The following is a 23,173-nucleotide window of genomic DNA, read 5'->3' as shown; positions in this document are numbered from 1 at the left end:
ACTATCTAGTAGAGAAGACGGACAAGTAACAAGTAATTCTAGTGCAGTTAGCATTAGGATAGGTTTGAGGGGAGGAAATAGGGAATAGGGATGGAATCTAACTTAGGCTGCCTCCTCAGGGCAAGAGGCATTCTGGGGTAGGCTCAGCTGCATCACTTCACTCACCCCTAGATATTCAGGCCTACTACTCAACCCCTTGTCCTACTCAACCCCTAAGATTCTCCTTTTCTCAAGAAAAAAAAACAAAAACAAAAAAAAACGTATAAGCCTGGTGATAACTGTGCCCTGTTCTTTAGTGTGGAAGGGTGGCAGGGTAAGTGGAAGGTGGGGAGTGATGCCTTGGTGGTAGAGTGACTTGTACTGAATTCTCAGCTGAAAATCAACGCATGGGGTCTGATGAAGCTCTGGAACTTGTGGGGTACACAGTCCCAGCCCCTCATATCTCCCTGAGTGAGGCAGCCTTCTACCTCCTCTCTGGTCTGTTTCTACAGGTCCTATAATCCCTCTTCTTAGAGCAGAGACCTCCTCCTTTTTTTTAATGGAATGTGCATTGGTTTGTTTTGCCACAATTTACTAATGTCTGGGTGTGGTGGGGGTCATAGAAAAGGGAAAGAACATGAAATGGAGCAGCTCTGTGCTTGGAACCAGGTTCTGTGTATGGCACTCCACCTGCATTCTTTCATTCAATCCTTGCAGCAAAACTGTAACCGAGCAGCCCAGGCTGGAGCCCAAGAGCTGGGCTTTCAAAGATGGACAGACCTATGTCTGCTGACTACTGCTGACTAGCCGGGTAAGCCTGAGCCCATTCCCTAACTTTTCTGAGCTGCAGTTTGTGTATCTCTGGGAATACCCTAATGTACTCCAGAGCTTATTCTGAGTATTGAAATAATCACGTATGAATAGCATGTGTGATAATATATGGGAGGAAAACCACGTGGCATAGTGCCTGCCAGGTGCATAGTAAATGCCCAGTAAATGGTGGCTTGAAAAATACGATGGCATTATGCCTGTTTTATAGATAAGAAATCTGGGACCCAGACGTTAATTTACTCACTGTTGCATAGCTAATGTATGGCAGCCCTTGGTTTTGAATATATATCAGATTCCTAAGTTAGTATTACTTTAACAAATGTAATTCATTGGGCCTATTCATAAAAGTAAAGCATGTACATTGTAGAATTAGGAAAATAAAACAATATCAAGAATAAAAACCACCCATAGTGTCACTGCATAACACTTTAGTGTATTTTCAGACAGTCTTCCCTCCTATGCACTTTTTATTTAACATAATTAGTTAAATGTCACATATACAATTTTATATCCTACTTATTCACTGCATTACACTGTACACATTTTTTATGTCATTGAAATGTCCTTGAATTTTTAATGACTGCATAATATTCCACTGTTTGGATGCAGCATAATTTGTTTAATCATTCTAGCATAGTGCTTTCATGCCATTTGCACAGTTTTTGCTATTAAAATTGATATATTTTATACAACTCTTTGCATATTTGATGCTTTGCTTTAAAAATGTTTTACCATGGAAATTTCAAACATATACAAAGTAGACAAAAACTAGAATAAACAACTCCCATATATCCATCCCCTAGCTTCAGCAATGATCTCTTTTGGCTAATTTTGTTTTCTCCTCTGCCATTGATTTCAACGTTCAGGTATCACATTCTTTTAGTCTATTGATTTCTTGAAGCTAGATTCTTAACAGTAGAATTAAGAAAAGAGGATAGAAATATTTTGTAAGATTTTGGATTTGTTTTGCTAGAATCACTTCCAGAAATGTTGTATAAATTTATACTCTTACCAATTGTGTATGAGAATGCCGGTCTTATTGCACCCTGACCTGTATTTTTTACTTTTATTAAAATTTTTTAAAAAGGTAATTACAGTTGACATACAATATTATATTAGTTTTAGGTGTGCAGCATAGGGTTAAATATAACTTACAAAGTGATCACTTCGATAAGCCTAGTACAATCTGACACGATACATAGTTATTACAATATTATTGACTATGTTCTCTATGCTGTACTTCACTTCCCTGTGACTGTCTCATCCTGCCCTGCATTAACCTTTAGGTGTAATGCACACACACACCCTTTTACCAACTTGACAGGTAAAAAAGTGCACTTTTTAATCTATGTGTTTGATTGGCTGCTGGACTTATATTGAGAAGGCATCCGGTGACTTCAGCAGAGCGTACCTTTCTGAAGGATCCCCTACGAAACATGTTGGTACCTCCTGGGGACCCCAACTGGGGCCCGTGGAGTTGGGTGTTCTTCTCTTTGTTGTGTTGGGAACAGCCAGCTTCCCCTTGCCCCCAGGGTAGGGAGGAGCTTGAGAAGATGTCTTGCCTCATCCCATGGGCAGCCACCAGGGGTCAGGATCTGGCCAGAGATCCAGATGGTCAGAGAGAGGGTAAGAATGGCCAGCAGCCAGACACTGCATTTCCTCTGTCTGGCCACTGCTGGCTGGACACACAGCCCCCAGATCATGATTGCAGAATGTGCTGGATGGCTCTTCTTCTCTGCCCGACAACTCCGCCCCTCGGTGCTCTCAGGTTTGGCTTTTTGAAAACTTGGTTCTGCTTCTTTCTGTATGCTCTGTGGGACTGGGTTCACTGTGTAGCAGAGATTTTTAACCTGAGGCTCATGGACTGAGGGACCCAATGATAGACCTTATGGCCTGTAAACTCTCTGAAAATGGGGTATGAATGTCCATTTCGCCCCCTGCGGAGAGAGCAGTAGCTTTTCTGAGATTTTGAACGGGGAATCCATGTCCCTCAAAGTCCAGCATCTTCCAATGCCCCTCCTCCCTCCTAAGCCCATTTGCTTCCTCTGATGACTGTGAAAGGAGCAGGTTGCTGTTGGAAATACGCGTGGTCTTGGGGGTTAGGCTAAGGGGTTGGGCCTTCTGCATCATCCAACGGAGCTGAGAGAAAGAGCCTGAGTTTCCCCTGGGGTGGGATGGGGTAAGAAAGGGGAAATGGGCAGTACTCTAACCCTGGCAGTCATCAGGGCTGTACTAGGTTTGGGTACACACTGAGGTGCTCTGCCTCGCACTGAGATGCACATGTTCATGTGCTTTCAATGACTGGTGTGGGGAGCAGATCAAGGGATCAGGGGAAAGGAAGGCTGGTCTCAGACCAGTGGCCTTGGAGCCCATACCTCTGAGCCATGGGTGGTAGCAGGGGTAAGATCCAGAGACCTCAGCCAGGTTACTTTCTACTAGGACACTGCTCTGAGTCCATTTCATCATAATGCGCTCTAAGTCATAGCCCCTGTGTACCTGTAGGTGGGAGGTGGGTTTAGGACCTCCGAGATTCTCAGAGCAGTGCAGGCTGGCCTTATAGCAGAAAGAGGAACTGGGGGCTTGGAAAGGCTGAGAGTCAAGACCAGAGTCATCCAACATCAGATATGAAGAAACAAACCTGATTATTCCTAAATTTCTCACCAATACTCTGTTTTACCTCATAATAATTATTTATGTTTGTACAAAAAGATAACCTGAGGATACAGCAAATTGTGATCATTACCCACATCTCTTTGACAGCTGCATGAAGAGAAGGAGGCAGCCAGTCAAGACCTAGTGGTTAAGCTACAGTTATATGTATGTAACTATAGGACATTTGGCTTTAAGCTTCTTTATTTCTGATGTTTACTCTAGACTTAGTAGTTCACCCATCTTATTTTCTGGGGAGTGGGGGCGGTTCACCTCTTACAGCTGCGACTGATAATTCTTACAGAACTTCCTAATTAAATGGGAAATTGTCACGTGTTAAAGACAGATTAATATCGAGTTGATTCTTTCTGCCTGATGAAAATAGACAAATAGAAAAAATATTTAAAAAGTGACATCTTTGAAGAAAAATGGGAACAACTGTTCAAAATTCTGTGTTCCAAGAATAAATGCAGGGAGATTTCTGTATCCATGACATTCATTTTCAGGTGAAGAAGCTTCTTCTGCCCCAGGAAGCCAGCAGGTGCCCCGCCTTCTCCTCCCCTGCTCTTGTGTGATGCCTCCTTCCAGACACGGCAGCCATGAACTCACTTCCTGCTGTTCATACTCCAGATCCTCCTGGGCAAGGCTGCTCTTGGTAACCATAGAGACCAGAATGTGCCCCTACACAATGTTAGGTGGGAGGACAAGGGCATTTGCACCACAAGCTTAGTTCCTCATGGGCTCTCTGTTTGCACAAGCACATTTACCTATCTAATCTGTTACTGGATCCATAGCTTTCCAATAACCCTGAAACAGATGGTATTGGTGAGAAATAAAGAAGTTGAGGTCAATATCTTCTTTCAGTGAGGACTGAGCAGCCAGTATGTCCCTGTTTGTCACGTGTGGGAGATACAAAGAGAAGCTTCACACTTGACAGTTTCACAGAGCTGGTGGCTCCCAGTTGGGGCCTGAACCAGAGCACCTCCTGGCACCTCTCCCTCCTTGGCTACACAGTGAACATTGTCCTCCCAGGGTGAGATGCAGCAGGTGTCCTGTCAGCACTGGGGTGCTTCACAAATGACATGGAATAAGTGGCCCAGGGAGAGAGCAACACTAGGCCTTGGGTTCTTTTTGTTTTGCAGACTAGGTGGGAGATAATAGTAATAATAACTGACATCCACTAAAGGCTTACTACGTACCAAGCCCTGTGCTAAGTTCTATATTTGCAGTGTCTCGTTTAATCCTCACAATAACCCTATGAGGTAGATACTTTTATTTGCATTTTATAGATGGGAACACTGCATTAGAATGGTTGATAACTACGTCTTAAGTTAGTGGTTCTCACACTTTAACTTGCAGCAGAATCTCCTGGAGAGCTTGATCCAACATGGTACGTAGGAACTTACCCCGAGAGTGTGATTCAGAAGTTTGGGGTGGGACCCAAGAATTTGCATTTCTGATAAGTTCTCAGGAAAGACTGATGCTGCTAGACCAAGGACCATACTTTGAGAACCACTGCCTGAGGCTATACAGCTACTAAGTGTAGAATCGTATCTTTAGAGCAATTCCTTTGGTCTCTAAAGCCTGTGTTTTTTAACCACAACACATATTGCCTTATTACAGACTTTCCCATGGAGATTCCCCTGAACCCTGCCCTTGGAGGAGATGAACTGGGTGAGGCAGACAGACAGCCTCTCTCTATTCACCTTAATCGCACCCATAGTTTTCTCCCTACTTGGCAAAACTTGTCCCAGGATCCCAGCTCTTTTTCCTTGTCACCCTGTCAGGAATATATACCTAATAACACCATTCCACCCTCTCTTTTGCCCTTGATTCTGGGAGCCGTCCTGGTCCTGCCCAGCAGATGAGAAGAGCGATGGCTGTCATTTGCTAGCTTGGCTTCAAGGCCATGTGGCTGCTGGCCTTGCTGTGATGCTGTTGCTCTGCGGGTGGGGGAGGGCTCCTTCACGCCTTTGGGTCTGAGCTGGGATTCATGCTCCAGACCAAACAGTGATTGAGGATCCTGCCCTGGGGTCCCTAGATGAGACCTCTCTTGTGCTGACCTCCTGCTAACTGGAATCTTGGCAGGTCCCCACCTTGTTATGCCAGGAAAGGAGCTGCCCTGGATATGTTCAGAGTGACTGACATTCATCCTTTGGGTGTATGTCTATGGTCAAAATCCCATCCTTGGAGATGGACTTCCCTTCGTCTCAACCACCACTGGATCTCTGTGCTGATAAGATACAGGAAAAGAAGAAAAAGTTGACTTGTATTGTACAAATATTTAGTGGTGATTCCCTTGTCCCCTCTCCACCAGAGCAAAGTCTTGGGTCAGGAGTGAGGGGGTAGCATGACCCTGTTGTATACAGCAGAAAGCATTGTGCAGGGGCAATGTAAATGTTGGGTCCCAGGCATGAAATCCAGCAGCTCCAGTACCATGTAAGGCTCCCACTGAAAAGGCTACTGCTTCATCTTTAATAAATTAAGCATTAGATGAAGCACATTAGAAGACCAAATGACTCATGTTCTCCTTCTGGTCTTCAGACCCCAATGACAGTGGTGACCTCAGGCTGTGTACAGGAAGGATGGTTTAAAGATTGGTGGCAGTGGGATGGGCCCCAAACCCTACCCAGGAGATCCCTGAACAACTTTGGAAAGATTGACAGTTTTCACATTGACTAGTGACACACCAGGCCCTCTGGTCTTTGCCCTAGGTTCAGATTTGATTTCTGGGCTCTCGTCTTCATGAACTTACCCTCAAACACCATCCAGGTCACCTTCTCACCAGTTCCTAGACTGCTCTCCAAGCAGCACGTGGACTCAAGGTCTAGGACAGCTCTGGCAAAGCCTGACAAGAAGCAATACGAATCCGAGGGCTGTCACATGACCCTGGAAGGTGGGGGGGTCTGCCAGTCCCTTTTCAGGACCCACTGGGCTACCAGAGCCCTGGTTTACTGCATTTGTTTTAAAATTCAAAGCTTAAGCTACTCCAGCCAGATCATCACCTTGGAGAGGAGGAAGCAGGCAGGGAGAGGAGAGACGGGTGACGGGGTGCTACAGAACTGTGGTGAGAGAAGAGGACTGTTCCTTATGCTGGGCTCCAGAGGTGTGGAAAGGAGAAGAAATGTTGATGGGAGGGGGAAAAAGAAGCCTGAAGCACTAGAGGCTGGGATAAGCCTTTAGCGGTTGTAGGAAGGAGGGCTCTAGTAGCCCCATCTGGGCTGGGCCCACCCTCCTTTTGGAATAAATTCATGCTAATTAACACTATTATCAGATGAGTTTGGGATCTGACGGTCCTTAGGGTGGGAAGGGCAGAAGGCATGGGGCTCCTGACAAGGCTGCAAGGGAGCCCTGCCCCAGTGGCATGGGCATCTGAGCAGGCTCTGGAGTCTAGTTTGTGTCTTTGGGAAATTGTATAACCTCTCCGAGACTCAGTTTTTACCTATCTGTTGAATCAGGCATAGTCGTGCCTCACAGGTTAAGACAATTAAATTGCACAGCCTGGGAAAGAACCTGGCAGAGGGTATACTACCAGGACTGGCCCAGTAGCTCTTGGGCCTGGCCTCCCTCTCCTCTCCTTCCTCCAGGTCCAGTTAGTTAGAGGTCAGGGAGATCCACATAGCTCTCTGCAACAATTTCTGGGCAGGAGCCTCGTCCCTGGCCACTATAGCCTTTCTGAGCTTTTAGCTGTTTTTCCATTCCTCAGTTCTGTGCTTGGGACTCTGGAGTGGGAGGCTGGACACCAAGTTATGGAGCCCTCGGAAATCCCAAGTTTGGCATCTCCAAGCTTGGGAAGAGGGAGAAAGGCCCTGCTCCTACCTCTCTGCAGGGTAGAAACTGGCTCAAGACCTTGTCCTGACTCAGCCACCCAGTGTCTCCTACTTTAAGGTTTTATTCTTTCTGGATGCAAGGCTGTACAGGGACTCTTTTTCCTGTTACGCACTAGGAAGGACATGGGGATTGGTTGTGGGGCCCTCAAGCTTTGGCCTTGCTGTGACCAGGTAGAGTCTGAACTTCCCAGGAAAGAAAGTCTTCCACAAAACTGGTCCCTGGTGCCAAAAAGGTTGGAGATCGCTGATTATAGTCTGTAGCCTAAACTTTTTAATATCCCACCGTTTACAGAAAGAGTTTGCTCACCCTTGGGCTAGAGGCACCCTGAAGGGTCGTTGACAGGAACCAGAAACAGGAAGTCAGTTTCTTCTTTCACTGGAATTCCTTCCAATCACATTGGCACCTCTCACTAGCAGAATGTGATAGGAAGCCAGCTGGCACAAATCTGGGAAAGGTTGTTTGCAGCCTCACAGAATAGGATGGGTGTGGTCCTGAGAGACAACAGGTAAATAACACAATTTCTAAGCATCTTACCTTGGCCTCCTCCTCTTCTGTCTGTGCACCCCCTCCCTTAGCAATGCTATCCAGATCCATGGCTTCAATAATCACCTCTGTAGATAAGGCCAAAAGCCATAGCCTCATGTGGGACTTCTGTTTTGCATTTCGAACTGCCTGCTGGGCCAGTCCAATGAGAAGTATTCTCTTCATCTCAAAACTACTATGTCCAATAGGTGGAATTCATATTTTCTTTCAAACTCCTTCCTTCTCCTCTGTTCCCCATTTCTGTTGCCGATATCATCACTCTCCCATAGAATAGGCTAGAACCCAGCCCTGACTTCATGTCTGGATCCTCTCTGTTTCCAGCCTCCTGCATCAAAACAATTAGAAAGAGTGAATCTTGCTTTGAAAGACTTTGCAACTGTTCTCTCCTTTCCCTTCCCAGACCAGCACCTGGGGCTGGGCCATCATTACCTTGCCTAGACATAGTACTTACCTCAAATGGCTATATGAGGATTAAAAGAATTAATATATACGAAGTATTTAGAATAGTTTCTGGCACATAGTAAAAGCAAAAGTACTAGTATTATAGAAATGTAAAAACAAATAGGGCAGAATTGATGCTTATATTAGATAAGTGGCTCGCTTTTCCAAGATAATCATTGACCATTGTGAATGGAAAAAAGGAAGGAAGAAAGAAAGAGAGAAAAAGAAAAGACAGACAGACAGACAGACAGACAAGACCTATCCCCTCTGGTGTATATTAGATAGATTTGACCAATATATAAGAATCATAATACATAATGACTGATCAAGGATGCAAGACTCATTCAGTATTCAAAAACCAATCTATGTAATTTGCCAATGATTTCTTTGCAAAGTTTTATAGTTTTACGATTTAGCTTTAAATCCGTGCTTCATTTTGAGTTAATTTTTGTGCATGTGTGAGGTTCAAGGGCAGGCTGACTTAATCCCGGGACAGCCAGGAGAGAGGCAGAGGGAGCACAGAGGACGAGCAGAGTCCTGGGAATGTTTGTATATTACTTTGTGAAATGAACACCTTCCTGATTCTTAGAAAAATAATGTTGACTCAGCAACAATTTGTTGGGTCAATATCTAGGATAGACAGAATTGAATTTTAGGAAAGAGGAGGATAGGGGTTAAGGCTTCTGAAGGTCATTGGTATGCAGCCTTGGAGGAGATGCCCTCAGTCTTTCCACTAACAACCTCTAATTTCCAGGAGCCTGACCTGTGCTTAACTGGGGAGGCCTTGTGGGTAGATGGGGATTGTTAGACTTTCAGTCAGGGTGGAGTGTCCTAGTGGAGGAAGTTGGAAATATTTGCCCCTGGAGGGATGGCAGGAAGTGGTAGCTGTGTGGGGAGTTTGCTGTCTGAGTGATTTTCCTTGGGTCAGCAACCGGTGATGGGAATCTGAAGGGAGCTCTGTCGAGGGGTCTGGCTATTCACTCTGGCTGCCCCCCTGAGGCAGTAGCGAGCTTATTGCTCTGCCTGGCAGGTTGCGGAGTGTGCTTTTCAGATCTGAGAGGCTAAGGTGGGAAGACAGGTGGGGAGCGGCTTTGAGAAGGCAGGTATAGGCTGAGTTAAAACTTAAGTGAAAATGGAAGTCCCTCCATTCCCAAAAATGTCCCAGGAAGTTTGGGGGCGACGACAAGAGATCTTTTGTAGGCAGGACAAGAGACTCGTTTTCTCATAATTCCCTGTGGCCCAGAGCGGGGTGAGACTGGGACTGGGCCTTCTCTGTGCTCCAGCATGAAATGTCCAGAGGTACTGCGGATAGACATGTAATGAAGTGGGAAAGACAATTACCTCTGATCAATGCCTGCTGTGCCCCAGGCATGCTGCCTGGTGTTTCCTGGATATTACCTGATTAAACCTTGGCAATAAGGCTGGATAATAGCATCACTTGCTTTTGACAGACAGGAAACTGGTGTGCTGAGAGTCTGACTGTTCTTATTCTGTCAACAGTGTGTTCTGTTCGCCTGTGCCAATATCACCATGTCTGATTCTGCAGGCCTTGTTACGTTGGGTCCAGCATAGCCTTTCTGACCATGCTTTCTACTGATAATGACAAACCCAGGGGCTTCCTGATTTATCTACATCCAGTGTCAGGGGCTGTTACTCAGCCCTTTCTCCTTTATCCATGAATTGGAGCCACCTATGATAACCACTAATTCCTCCTGATTTAGAAAATTTCCTTGATTAAAAAAATTTTCTTTTATTGTACACAAAGAGATATGTACAGAGATGTTTGTTATAGCATTGCTTATTGGGGAAAAAAAAAAGGAATAATCTAAATGCCCATTGATAGGGGAATAATTAAATAAACTGGGCCAGGCTGGGTTCTCAAACTTTCAGGGCTCCTATGTGTTCCTAAAAGTTATTGAGAACTCCAAAGAGCTTTTTAAATGTGAGTTATATCTATCAATAGTTACTATAATAGAAATTAAAACTAGAAATTAAAAAAAATTATTCATTAAAAATTATTACAAACAAACCCATTATATGTTTGTTTTTAAGCTTTATTGAGGTATAATTGACAAATGGAATTGTAAGATATTTAAAGTGTACAATGCGATGATTTGATGTATGTATAAATTGTGAAAGGATTCCTTCCAACAAGTTAACACATTCGGCATCTCACATATTTACTTTTTTTTTCTTTTTTTGGTGAGAACATTTAAGTTTTACTCTCTTAGCAAATATCAAGGATACAACACAGTGTTATCAACTATAGTTACCATGTTATACATATATTAGATCCTTAGACCTTATTCATCTTATAACTGAAAGTTTGTACCCTTTTACCAACCTCTCCCTATTTTGCCACCCTCCAGCCTCTGGTAACCACTTTTTTAACTTTTTGTTTCTATGAGTTCAACTTTTTTTTTTTTTCAGATTCCACATATAAGTGATATCATGCAGTATTTGTCTTTCTCTGTCTGGCTTATTTCACTTAGTATAATGCCCTCAAGTTTTATCCATGTTGTTGCAAATGACAGTAATTCCTTCTTTTTTAAGGATGAAATATTTGTGTATGTGTGTATACATACATATATATAACATTTTCTTGATCCATTCATTTGTTGACAGACACTTAGCATAAAGGTTGTTTCCATACCATGACTATTGTGAATAATGCTGCAGAAGTGGAATTGCGAGATCATATTTTTAATTTCTTGAGGAAGCTCCCTACTGTTTTCTCTAGAGGCTGTACCAGTTTACATTTCTAAATAAATATCATTTTAAGTAAAAAAAAAATATTTTCTAAAATAAACAAAATTGGCGAGAAGGGCATTGTATATTTTAAAAATTCTCTTTAAAGACTGGCTTAATGAAAGACAGCTGGAATTTCATACTTGCTTCTGTACTCTGTTAATATATGCTGTTTTTTTTCTTTTCTTTTTAAATTTTTTTTAGGCGAGGAAACCCTTGGTTGACCTCACAGGTTGCAAGGACCTTGCCAGTTTACAATCCCTTATTTTTTATTTTTTATGCCTACAGCACCTGATCTTCCTAGGTGGTCTCCCATCCAAGTACTAACCAGGCCTGACCCTGCTTAGCTTCTGAGATCAGATGGGATTGGACTTTTTCAGGGTGGCATGGCCATAGACTATGATATGCTGTTTTAATGGAAGTGTATGAAGACTATCGGGCCTTGCACAGATATGCATTTGGAGAAGAGATAATTGTGAGCATCTTTCTGTGGTATTACACCAAAACTTGACAACAAAATGATAGTTTTTTTAAAAGGTAGTTACAATAAGGAATCTGAAATCATATCAGTGAATTTTTTATACTGTTATATTAAAATTCCTTTAGTCTGTCTTGTACTTTGAATGGAGCTTTCATCCATGCATGATTTTGTAACATCACTCATTGGTCGTCTGAAAAATTTTGATTCACTGAGATACACAGATCCTCCCCATGTTGACACATTCATTGTGCAACATTAAAAAAAATTACATTTATTAATATAAACATTGATTTTATTTGGAAAATCTTACAGTGTCAGATAGTTGTCAAACTCAAGATGGCAGATACAAATTTTCCACAATTCTAATTTTTACTGGAAAGTTCCAATTTTATCAATGGCAGCAAAATATTGCCAATTATTTCCTCGAAGTGACAATCTCCTTTGTTCATTTCTGAGAAAATATCTGCCAAATACCCAAATCTGAATAATTATAGTTTATCTGTCAGTCCTTCTTTATGGTAAAAATAGTGTTACATGAAAAAAGCAGATAGTTCAGCTCATATTTCAAGAAATTGCACAAGTGCTTTTTCTTGAAATAACCATCTTCCTTCAGTGCGTAGCAGAAATGTTTTATGTCTACTTTCCATTTCTTCACAAAAAATGTTAGATGTGTTCTCGAGGGTCAAAATTTCATAAAATAATCTTAAACGAGCCTGTCCTTTAAAAAAACAAAAACAAAAAAACCCCGTAAGTGCGTGTCAATAAAGAATGTAATGACTGCTTGGATAATTTGGTGCTGCTAACTTTTTGGGCTGAACCCCAGCAACTTTAGCCATCATTGCTTTTGTGTCATTGGTGGAAATATCAAAACTGTTGTTTTAGAAGAAACCATGAGATTCAAAAAAGTTAGTCAACAATAAAAATTTCATCATCACTTGTGTTTGTCACCAAATATTCATTTACATGAAAGGTCTTTAACAATTAGTTGGTGTTGACATAGGATAAATATGAGAAGACAGCATGTTTCCCCCGTGTACGTCGATTCATTCATTTATGAAGCAAAAGTACAATTCTTCAGACAAAGATTAACTCAGTTTTCATGTCTGCAGCTAAATTTTTAATTTGACAAGTGACTGTACTGTTGTAAGGTAGGCATGCCCAGGACTTCTTTCGCTGACTTCATCCAGCAGGCATTCAGTGATGTCAGTGTACAAGGTTTTATTATCTCTCGGCTATTGTGTGCACTTCTCCAGCTAATGCAGTATGATAACTTACCTCGTAAGATGCTTCAGTAACTTTTTCATTTCTACTTTGAAAAGCTGTAAGAAACAGTTTTTAGTTTTTAAAGAGCTTATCCTATCTACATTTAAAACAGGCAGTTACTTTTTCTCTAAACTCTGTATGATTGATCTCAAAGTGATGCTACAACTTACATAGCGCTATAATACTCTTCAAAATGTTCTGTTGCATAAGTCACAATAAGATAAATGATCAATATCTATATAATTGAGGGAAATATGGATTTCATCATGTTTTGTTTTTTTACCTAGTTTTGCACAGTTTCTTGAGGGTATATCCCTCCCTTCTGCTAGTCAAAGAACTATCTGATATAACGGTTTCATCTTTTTTAGAAATTTTAGACATAAATTGTGCAGCTGTAGGTGGAGGAAGAAGACAGTCTTCTAATCTGTCTTAAGCCAGTGATGAATCCTTGCATATAGGAAAAAATATATTGTTAAGACATAACTTATGTATTAGAATAAAATATTATTAAATTTTAAAATATCAATTTAAGATAAAATTACAAAATTTATAAAGATTTTTGAAAAACATTTAAAAATACTATTGCAAAACCAGATAAAATGTACTTATATCTTGTGTTTCCATGTAGGTGCAAGAAAAACTTCAGAATTTCAAAATAACAATTTATTGGATATAATACTGAAATTATAACAAGCATAACTGAAGATAGCCAGGAAGAATACATTTATACCCTAATTCTACTTCTTTAGAACATTTCGGAAAACATCAGAAATACACATACCCACTTCATTAGCTGTGAGAGCAACAACATCATCACACATCATGAAGCCTCTGGAAAACTCCACTGTGTCTTTGTGAGAGAGTGAGGGTGCAAAGGGCAAATAACTTCTTACTATTATAATGAGAATAATTTTGACCTCAGAGACCCCCCTGAAAAGATCTGCCAAGGGTTCCCAGACCATACTTTGAGAACTGCTACACTAGGATAATGCGTATTCTGTGGAATATTCTGCAGCTTTTAAAAACAATGAGGTAGATCTATATGTACTGTCATGTAACAAGCTGCAGAACAATGGAACAGGGTTTACAATATGATACACGCAAACACACAAAACAAATCTACATATTCTATATTTATATATATGTATGGAAATATAGAGAGAAGTTCTAGAAGAACATACCTTAACTGTGGTTACTTTTCAGAAGGGTATTTGATGGCTTAATAATGGAGAACGTTTACTTTATATTTTAAAAAAATGGTTATAAGGAGATTGTATACATGTATTACTGGTGTCATTTAGATATATTTTATAAATAATAGTTTGTCTTTGTCTTCCTCTTGGGTGATGTGTAAGATTTATACAATTTTGATTGTTTTTCACATCAATAAATAAACTGACAGTTGTCGCTGTTCTATGGAGAATCACTATCACAAGGGCGAAAGGGTATGGTTGCGAGTAAAACACAGGATGCCCAAGTAAGTTTGAATTTCAGAGAAACCAGAAATAAGTTTTTTTCATATAAGCATGTTCCATGCAATATTTGGGACATACATATACTAAAAAATTGTTTGTTGTTTATCTGAAGTTAAAATTTAGTAAATCGAAAAACCAAGATGCTTAGATATTGGAGGCAAAGTCATGTTGGCAAGCTGACTCTTTTGATAAATGCCTTTACAGCTTTTCGAGATTGTGAGATGTTATGGTAAAAACGATGAGCCGGGGGAGGGAATTGGAGGAAGGTTATAAAATGTTGCCATTTTTGTTTTTGTTTTAAAACACATATAAGGCTTCCACAAAATGCAGTTTTTGGGGTTAGGCTTGCATAACTCTCCTGTAGCCACTATGAGGCTGGTAACATTTCCTACCTTCTGAGCTCTGGCCAGGTCCCTGTCTTTCTACATTACCCAATGGCTACTAAGGAGTTTCCTTGAGGTGCTAAAAGGTCATTGCCAGACTTTCTTCTCCATCATCTCTTTTCTTTTCCCTCAGGAGAATGTACACATACTACTTTCCCCATTTTTTTCTTTTTTCCATTTTTCGTCTTGAGCAATTTCACCATGATCAATATCTTCCTCGAAGGTACAAACCTTTAGGTTTTCCCCTTCTTTTCTTCTCTCTTACTTTTTTTTTTTCCTTTTCTTCCTCTCTCTTTCAGATTTTTCCCACAGAGAAATCTCTCTTGCTTTTTTCATCTCCCCAAATTGTGAACTAACTAACCTTCCAAACAACCAATCAACTAATTACTAAATCAACTGACTAACCTATCTGTCTTGGTCTGGTCAGACAGCCATAGCAAAAATACCATAGACTGGGTGCCTTAAATAATGAACATTTATTTTTCACAGTTCTGGAGGCTGGGAAGTCCAAGATCAAGGCACAAGATTTGGTGTCTGGTGAGGACTGGCTTCCTGGTTCATAGAATGCTCTCTTCTTGCCACGTCCTCACATGGAGGAAGAGGTGAGACACCTCTCTAGAGTCTCTCTGATAAGGACACTAATCCTATTTGCGAGATTCTACTCTCATGATCTAATCACTCCCCAAAGACCCCACCTCCAAAGAACGACATATTGGGGATTAAGTTTCAATATATGAATTTTTTGGGGGGAGAGGGCCACAAACATTCAGTCTTTAGCACCATCCCAGAAACAAAGATCAGAGGATGCTTCAACCTGCTATAGAGGCTAAAACAAAGGGATGCTGTGCTTCGTGTAGATCTCAACTCTGTGAAGATAGTCTCTCATTCAATAGAAAATCAACTTTGAATCATCTCTGCCTAGGAGAAGCTGAGAAAGTGTCACCATGGGAGAAGAAAGGGGTTGAGTCTAGGTCAGGATGCAGGGCTATCAATTCTCATGGAGAAATCCTGCTTTTTTAAAGATATCAGACCTACTTGTGTTTGCCTTCGGTTTGTCCTTTTTTTTTTTTTAAGTCAACTTTATTGAAATATACTGAAGTTAAAATGCACACAATTTAACTTACAGTTCCTGGAATTTTGACAAATGACAATTATTGTCGTTTTTATGGTTTTATTTTTTACTTTAAATTTTTGATCCATTTGAAATTTATTTTGGTGTGTGGTATGGAAGGCATAAATCTAATTTAATTTCTTTTCCCTCAGAGAGCTACTCAGTTTTCTCAGCATTATTTATTGATAAATCTTTTTTCTCTCTGGTTTGAAATTAGTGAGAAAAAAGATAGATTTATCTATCACATATTAAATTTATCATATATTAAATTTATCATATATTAAATTCTCAACTGTGTTAGTATCTATTTCTGAGCCTTCTCTTTTGTTCCTTTGATTTGTTTGTTCACATATCAATACAACACTGTTTTAATTGTGGCTATGTTATTTTTTAAAATCTTGTGTTTTAGGATTTTCTGCTCTATCTCTTCAATGAGCTAATTTTCTTTGAGTTTCCTGTACTAGTTACCTATTCTTATATAACAAATTACCTTGATACTTAGCAGCTTGACATTTTATTATCCCGCAGTTTTTGAGAGTCAGGAATGAGAGCAGTGTCGCTGGGTGGTTCTGGCTCAGGGTATCTCATGAGATTAGGGTTCAGCCGTCCTTTGGAGCTGCAGTCATCTAAAGGCTGGTCTGGAGTGGAGAGTTTTGCCTCCAAGCTCACTCATGGTTGTTGGCAGGCACATGGGTCTTACTATAGGAGTGCTCACAATGTGGCAGCCGGGAGTGATCCAAGAAGGGAAAAAGAGATAGCAAGGGCCCAAGATGAAACACTGTCTTATATATCCTAACCTCAGAAGTGACATGCCATTACTTCTGCCAACTCTGATATGATGTGGGAGGGGGTTACAGAAGGGTGTGAATGCTGGCCCACTGGGATCATGGGGACTATGTTAGAGGTTGGCTACCACACTTCTAACTTTGAATCTCCTCTCTTTCCACCTTATTGACTTTGTTGGGATATTGCATCTATTTTATGAGGCTGCTTCTGCCTATGTCCATAATTCTCAAATCATTCTACTGATAGCTAACTTGCCCTTCTGAGTGCCAGAACAATTTATTCAACTGCGCCTCCTCTGAAATAATCCATCGATATCTCCGCGTGGCTGGCCCCCTGCTCTTCTTGGATGCCCCTCTGAGCCTCAAACCTATATCTATTTTGTCACATAGCACTCTACATTGCTCTTATTTGATTCCTTCATTAGACTGTAAGTTTATCGAGGGCGGGAACTGTGCCATTATTTTTCTGTTCACAGTACTTACCACTGTGCCCAGCATGAAGTAGGTGCTCATTAAATATTTGGGCCCAGGTGACAGCCTGGGTGCTGGGTGGAGACCTGGACACGGAAGGGAGACCTGGAGCTCTACAGCCATTAGTTTTGTGTGGTGCCAGGAGCCTGATTCTGTAGGAAGGGGCTGCTTCACTGGCTTTGTGACTGAGGCCAGTGGTCTCATTTTGGTGCTGATAGACATGTCTTTGTGGCTTTGTACCCAGCTTTGCCTCTGCAGCCAGATGGGCCTACAGGCTGCCTGCCCTGCCTGCCCCTTCTTCCACAGTGTGGGGTCTGAAGCCTGCTTGGACCCGTGGGTCTGTCTGTGTCTGCTGTATGTGAGGGTCTGGGCACAGCTGAACTGAAAGGACTGGGCTCTTGGTTAGTGGTATGTGCAGCATTCTGCAGAATATTATTCAGAAACAAGTGGGAAAGGCCTTTTTTCACCATCATCTTTCTTAATGCCTGAACTGTAAATTCCAGGCATCTTTGGGCTTTTCAGATAAAATCAGCAGCACCTGAAACCCAGTCTGCTGCCTACTCACATCCTCACACTCAGCTGTGGACTCCATGGTGGAGGGGCTCCGAGCCACACTCAGGAAAGACAGCAGCACAGCCAGGTAAGACTGAGCTGGCACCACCTTGGCCCAGGGCGGGGACAGTGTGGCTGAGGCTGCCCAGGTCAGGGTTCCTGATGTTAGAACTCTTTACTTTTTCTGCTGATACTCCTTTTTTCCCTGGCTCTGTCTGCAGCTCAGTCTTTATTTCTTCCTTGATTCTCATAATAAAGCTCTTGGGACTATCAGAGCCTATAGGACCACCCAGCTCAGCTCCTCATCTTACCCAACTACAGTCGGAGCCAGAGAGGGGAACAGAGTTACCCAAGATCACACAGCTTCTGTTGACATCTCCCAAGTCTCTTCTCCATGTTTCAAACTATTCCATGTTTCTCCTCTAATCTTTGTTTTCTTTCCTTTTTCTTTTCCCTTCTCTTCTCTCTTTGGACCCAGTGGTGAAGGCCATCCACTTATGAGATTGGACTAGGTGGAGGGTGTCTCCATTCGGCTTCCCTACTTCTATATTTGGGCATCTGGATTCATCAATATGAAAAGGGGAATCAGAGCGGGCAGTGTCAGTCTCAGAGGCCAGTCTAAGCTCCCCAGACCTGTGTTTGACTGCTGCAGAGTAAAGCATTAAATGAAACAGGGTATCTCATGAGATTAGGGTTCAGCCGTCCGTTGGGGCTGCAGTCATCTAAAGGCTGGGCTGGAGCAGAGAGTGAGCCAGAGCCTGGGCCCTTGGAAGGTGCTCAATCTCAGGCCCCAAGAAAGAGGGACCTTGAATGGAAAAAGGGAACTGTATCTCCAATGAAGCCTGACCAGTGTCTCCACACTACCTGCAACGGGCCAGAGCTACTTTTCCTTACTAGTAGGGCAGCTTTCCCCAAACCATCTTGGAGCAAGTTTAGACAAGCAGATCTTAATAAGAACTGCTGTAGGCCAGAGAGGAGATAGCCGCAGACTTGCTGAGAGAGTTATAGCACTTCTCCGAGGTGCTATAACTCTTGCCTTCCAGCAGGGGTTGCCCTATCCTGACAAAAAGCTAGTCTTCTTTTTCCTGGGGCTCTCCCAGCTAAGGAAACCAATTCTTCTGACACTTGATGGAGTTAATCTGTGCTCCAAGCTGTGGGGAGAGGAGTCTCCCAGAGGTCATAATAGTGTTTGGAATCTGGTGTCATAATTAGGAAAGGCAGAGCAATCAGAAGCGGAAACCCATCATCCCCTGGAGTTGAAAGGCTATAGATATGACCTTGCAGAAAGGAGAAAGAGAGAGTGAGAGGAGGGGGAAGAGAGCGGTGGGTGGAGAGAAGTGAAAGTAGCTAGTTAAAAAAGCAAGGTCTAGGACCTGCAAAGGATGTTTTGGAAATATGATATCAGAAGAGACATAAATTAAAAACCAAGCTGTCCTTCCCAAAGCAGAGCATTTGGTCACCTTCATTATGACACTGATACTGCAAAAGTGGAAATTCTCCAGTTACAGGGAGGTGATATCTCCAGGCGCCAGCCCCAAGAGAAGCGCAACGTTCCAAGGTGTCTACTAGGCCTTGTTTGATCTGAGAGTTCCCCGGATACATTTACCTTTGTACGTTAACGACTAACTTCTGCTTCTTGTAATCTGCTTATTCAAGGATGTAGTAGGAGGCTTTATAAGCTGCCTCCTCTGGAAGCTCGGGGCTGATCTCCTCTAACCCTGCGTGGTAGAGAGTCAGTTGCCTGCCGGCTAATAAAGGCTCATAATTAATCTCAATTGGCTCCGTGGGTCTTAGAATCGTTTTGTGCCACAACAATATGAACTGATATTTAACCTGAAATTTCTCCACAATTCCTGAGCAGCACCCATCCACTTATCATTTACAGATACCAACTCCTAACTCGAGGGAACTGGGTTATGCAAGGGTTGCTAAGGAACGAGGAAAGATGCAGTAGGTACTGGCAAGGGTTGCTTAGTAACCAGGAGTCCCTTGGAGGTGGAGTGGCCAGAGCAGGTCTGGAACTGATGAGGGTCTGTAGACAGAGTCAGCCCACACCTGAGCCTCCTGAAAGTGCCCATCTGTTGGCCTCTTGGCCCAAAGCTGCCAGAGTGCCTCTCTTCAGCTCCTTGACACTGTCCTTCATGAAAAGTACACCCCTAGTCCCTGAGTGTCTTCCATAAGCTCTTGCTCCAACCATTCCTTCCCTACCTCTTTACACATGAAGCAGATCAGTTTCCAGATTCAGGACTGGGCAGGGCTCCCGAGCAAGCAAATGGGAATCTCACACTGGGGGAGGCAGGATACTCTGGGGTCGCAGTGATGTGAAGCTGGGAAATCTGGGTTTGGTTGAAAGAGACTCCCCTAAACAAGCATCTCTGCTGTATTTCCAGTTCAGGGGGAGATGTCTTCATGTCTGAGTCTCACCTTGCCTTCACACCTATGCATATCTACAGGGGCAAGCCTGTCCCTCCAGAGGTCATCCTGGGGGCTGGGTCTCTACTCTGCCCCTGGCTTGGGGGGCTGCTGTGGCCGACCCAGGCTCCTCCCAGGCTCCCTTCAGATAGTTTCACTTCAGCACAACGTGGCATAGATATAATGGAAATACTCAGAGCTACAGTCAACTTTCTCAGTCACGAGTGCCCCGTCCTCTGCACTCCAGGCACAGAGGATTTCTCTTTAGATATGTGGCTTGTTCATCTAGATCTCAGGTGACTTTTCTTTGCTGCTGCTCCTTGTTTCCGTCACAATCTTGATTTGGTCGCCAGAGGGATGAACAGAGCCTCTATCGTCTAAGCCATTTTTTTTTTCCTCCTCTGAAAGCCTGGGCTTTTTTAAAAGCTATGTTGCCTGGTAATGGTGTTGTGCCTGCTCATTTTTGCTACCCCCATAAGGTCTTACAGCAGTCAAACTTGATCAACTGAGCATGTGAAACATTGGTTCGACACCAACGGCCAGATGAAGAGACTTAGGGCGAGGTCTTGCTCAAAGGAGCATCTATCTTTATGGACTTTGGAGCTGTCTCTGTGGCCCGTGGATGGATTCTTGTTCACCAACTTGGAAACTCTCCCTAATTTTTTGAGGGAACTCCATACTGTTTTCCATAGTGGTTGCACCAATTTACATTCCCATCAGCAGTTTATGAGGGTTCTTTTCCCCCCACAACCTCTCCAAAACTTGTTATTACTTGTCTTGTTGATAGCCATTCTAACAGGTGTGAGGTGGTATCTCATCGTGGTTTTGATTTGCATTTCCCTAATGGCTAGTTAGGTTGAGCATCTTTTCATACGTCTGTTGGCCATTTGTATGTCTTCTTGGAAGACATGTTTGTTTAGGTCCTTTGCCCATTTTTTAATTGAATTATTTGTTTTTTTTTTGTTGTTGTTGTTGAGTTGTATGAGTTTTTTTGTATATTTTGGATATTAGGCCTTGAGACGGTGTCTGCAAATATCTTCTTCCATTCAGATAGTGCCTCTTTGTCTGATTGATGGTTTCTTTTGCTGTGCAGAAGCTTTTTAGTTTGATATAGTCCCATTTATTTATTTTTGCTTTTACTTTCCTTGCCTTTGAGGTCAAATTTATAAAATTCTCTCTAAATCCAAAGTCCGTGAATTTGGGACCTATGTTCTCTTCTATGCTATTTATTGTTTCAGGTCTTTGATCCATTTTGAGTTAATTTTGGTGTATGGTGACAGATAGCAGTCTAGTTTCATTCTTTTGCTTGTGGCTTTCCAATTTTCCCAGCACCATTTATTGAGGAGGCTTCCCTTACCCCATCACATGTTTATGGCTCTACTGTCAAAAATTACTTGTCCATATATATGAGGATTTATTTCTAGACTCTCAATTCTGTTTCATTTTTCTGCCAGTACCATGCTGTTTTGATTATTGTCGCTTTGTAATATAATTTGAAGTCAGGCAGAGTGATACCACTGGCCTTGTTCTTTTTTCTTAGAATATTGTTTTGGCTATTCAGGGTTTTCTGTGCTTCTATACAAATCTAATGATTTTTTGTTCTTCTTCTTTAAAGAATGCGGTCGGAATTTTTGATGGGGATTGCATTAAATCCGTATATTGCTTTGGGTAATAAAGTTACTTTAACTATGTTGATTCTTCCAATCCATGAACACAGAATATCTTTCCATTTCTTTGCATTTTCTTCAATTTTTTTCTAAAAATGTTTTATAGTTTTCAGTATATCAGTCCTTCACATGCTTCCTTAGGTTCACTCCTAGGTATTTTCCGGAAACGTTCTAAACACACATAAATGCATGTGGCCTCTTACTCAACACACACACTTTTTTTTACATGAATGCTAACATGTACTATATCAGTCAAAGTCCTGACAGAAAACAGATGGCCCACAAAAAGTGAATCGTTTGAGTCGAGTTTAGTGAATGGACTGTGTGTAAAAGTATGGACATGAAGGAGGGAAAATGCAGGGGTAGTGCAGTCACTAGGGCCAGCAACGGTTAGTGATGGCACAGTGACTCGGTGTGAGCAACACAGTCAGCTTAGGCATCCCAGGGAGGAAGCGTGGCATAAACAGGCACTCCTTGCTCTCACCCTTCCTCTGTGCTCTCCCTACAGCACCAGAGGGTTGGGGGGCATGGGGAGGAAGGCAAGGAGGGAGAGCGGTGGTATGACACCAGCACATGTACTGTCACCTAGTTCTGCACTTCACAGTTTCCACTTAACAGTCTATCTGTCCATATAACTTCATTCTTTCTTTTGGCCTAGCGCATTCTAGAGTATTCCTATTGTGAAATATTATACCACATATATAATATGTATAGTATATACACTCTATACTGTATATAATATGTACCACATATAATATATAATAATACATACCACATATGTTTATGTATATATATAAAACTAATCCCTCACTGATGGACTTTTAAGGTTGTTTTCAATCTTCTGTATTACAAACAATGCTGCAAGGCATATCCTTTTACTCATTCATTTCATGTGGCAGGAATAGGTACAGAATAAATTCCTAGGAAAGAGATGGCTGGATCAAAGACTGTATGCTTTTAAAATTTGATAGATACTGCCACCCTGCATAGAGTTTATACAAAATCACCCTGCATAGAGTTTATACAAATTTACACACACATCAGTAATGTATGAGATTCCTGTGCAGTGTTCAAACATCTGGGTTACAAAGATGTGAAAAACCTTATTAAAGCATCTTTTCAGCAGTGTCTGTCACCTTCACAAAATATAAACTTCTTGAAATTATGAAAATACACATTTCCCCCTTGTTTTCTGTCATTTCTTTCAGCTTTATTCAGCAGGGTTAAAATTCCTCCACTCCTGAATGGAATTCTGCTCATTCTTTGGGAACAGTCTTTTGTTACTGTAAGTCATAAATAACAGCCTCAGTTTAGAAGTTAAAAGTTTCTAGTTTATCTTTCTGGGCATGAACAAACCAATTATAAAAAACAGACATCTTGGAGACAGTTAGGGAAACCATTTAAGTATCAGGCACCAAGGGACCCACCAAGGAATCACCATTAGTCACAGTGCTCTGGATGGGGCAGAAGGGGTCTGTCTTCCTGTCACAGGGGAAGTGAGCCCTAATACAGGAAGTTTTCCACAAAGGAGGAGACGACACTGTGAAATTT

At 42.0% G+C, this 23,173-nt stretch overlaps 1 protein-coding gene and 1 pseudogene across 1 annotated transcript in view; one reads left to right on the top strand and one right to left on the bottom strand.

Annotated features, from left to right (window-relative positions):
- Positions 1-2,440: 2,440 nt before the first annotated feature.
- The window catches only part of LOC120593399 (dehydrogenase/reductase SDR family member 2, mitochondrial-like), a 53,932-nt gene continuing 33,199 nt past the window's right edge, over positions 2,441-23,173 (top strand). Inside the window, exon 1 of the mRNA XM_039851220.1 lies at positions 2,441-2,578. The gene's annotated coding sequence lies outside the window, so the exon portion shown is untranslated. The remainder of the gene's footprint in view (positions 2,579-23,173) is intronic.
- LOC120594204 (uncharacterized) lies at positions 11,302-11,420 on the bottom strand (annotated as a pseudogene).

This window comes from Pteropus medius, unplaced genomic scaffold (genome assembly GCF_902729225.1).
Source record: "Pteropus medius unplaced genomic scaffold, Ma_sr-lr_union100, whole genome shotgun sequence".
Lineage (NCBI taxonomy): Eukaryota > Metazoa > Chordata > Mammalia > Chiroptera > Pteropodidae > Pteropus > Pteropus medius.
The sequence above is the reverse complement of the archived record's forward strand: the minus strand, read 5'-3'. Positions and strand labels throughout refer to the sequence as shown.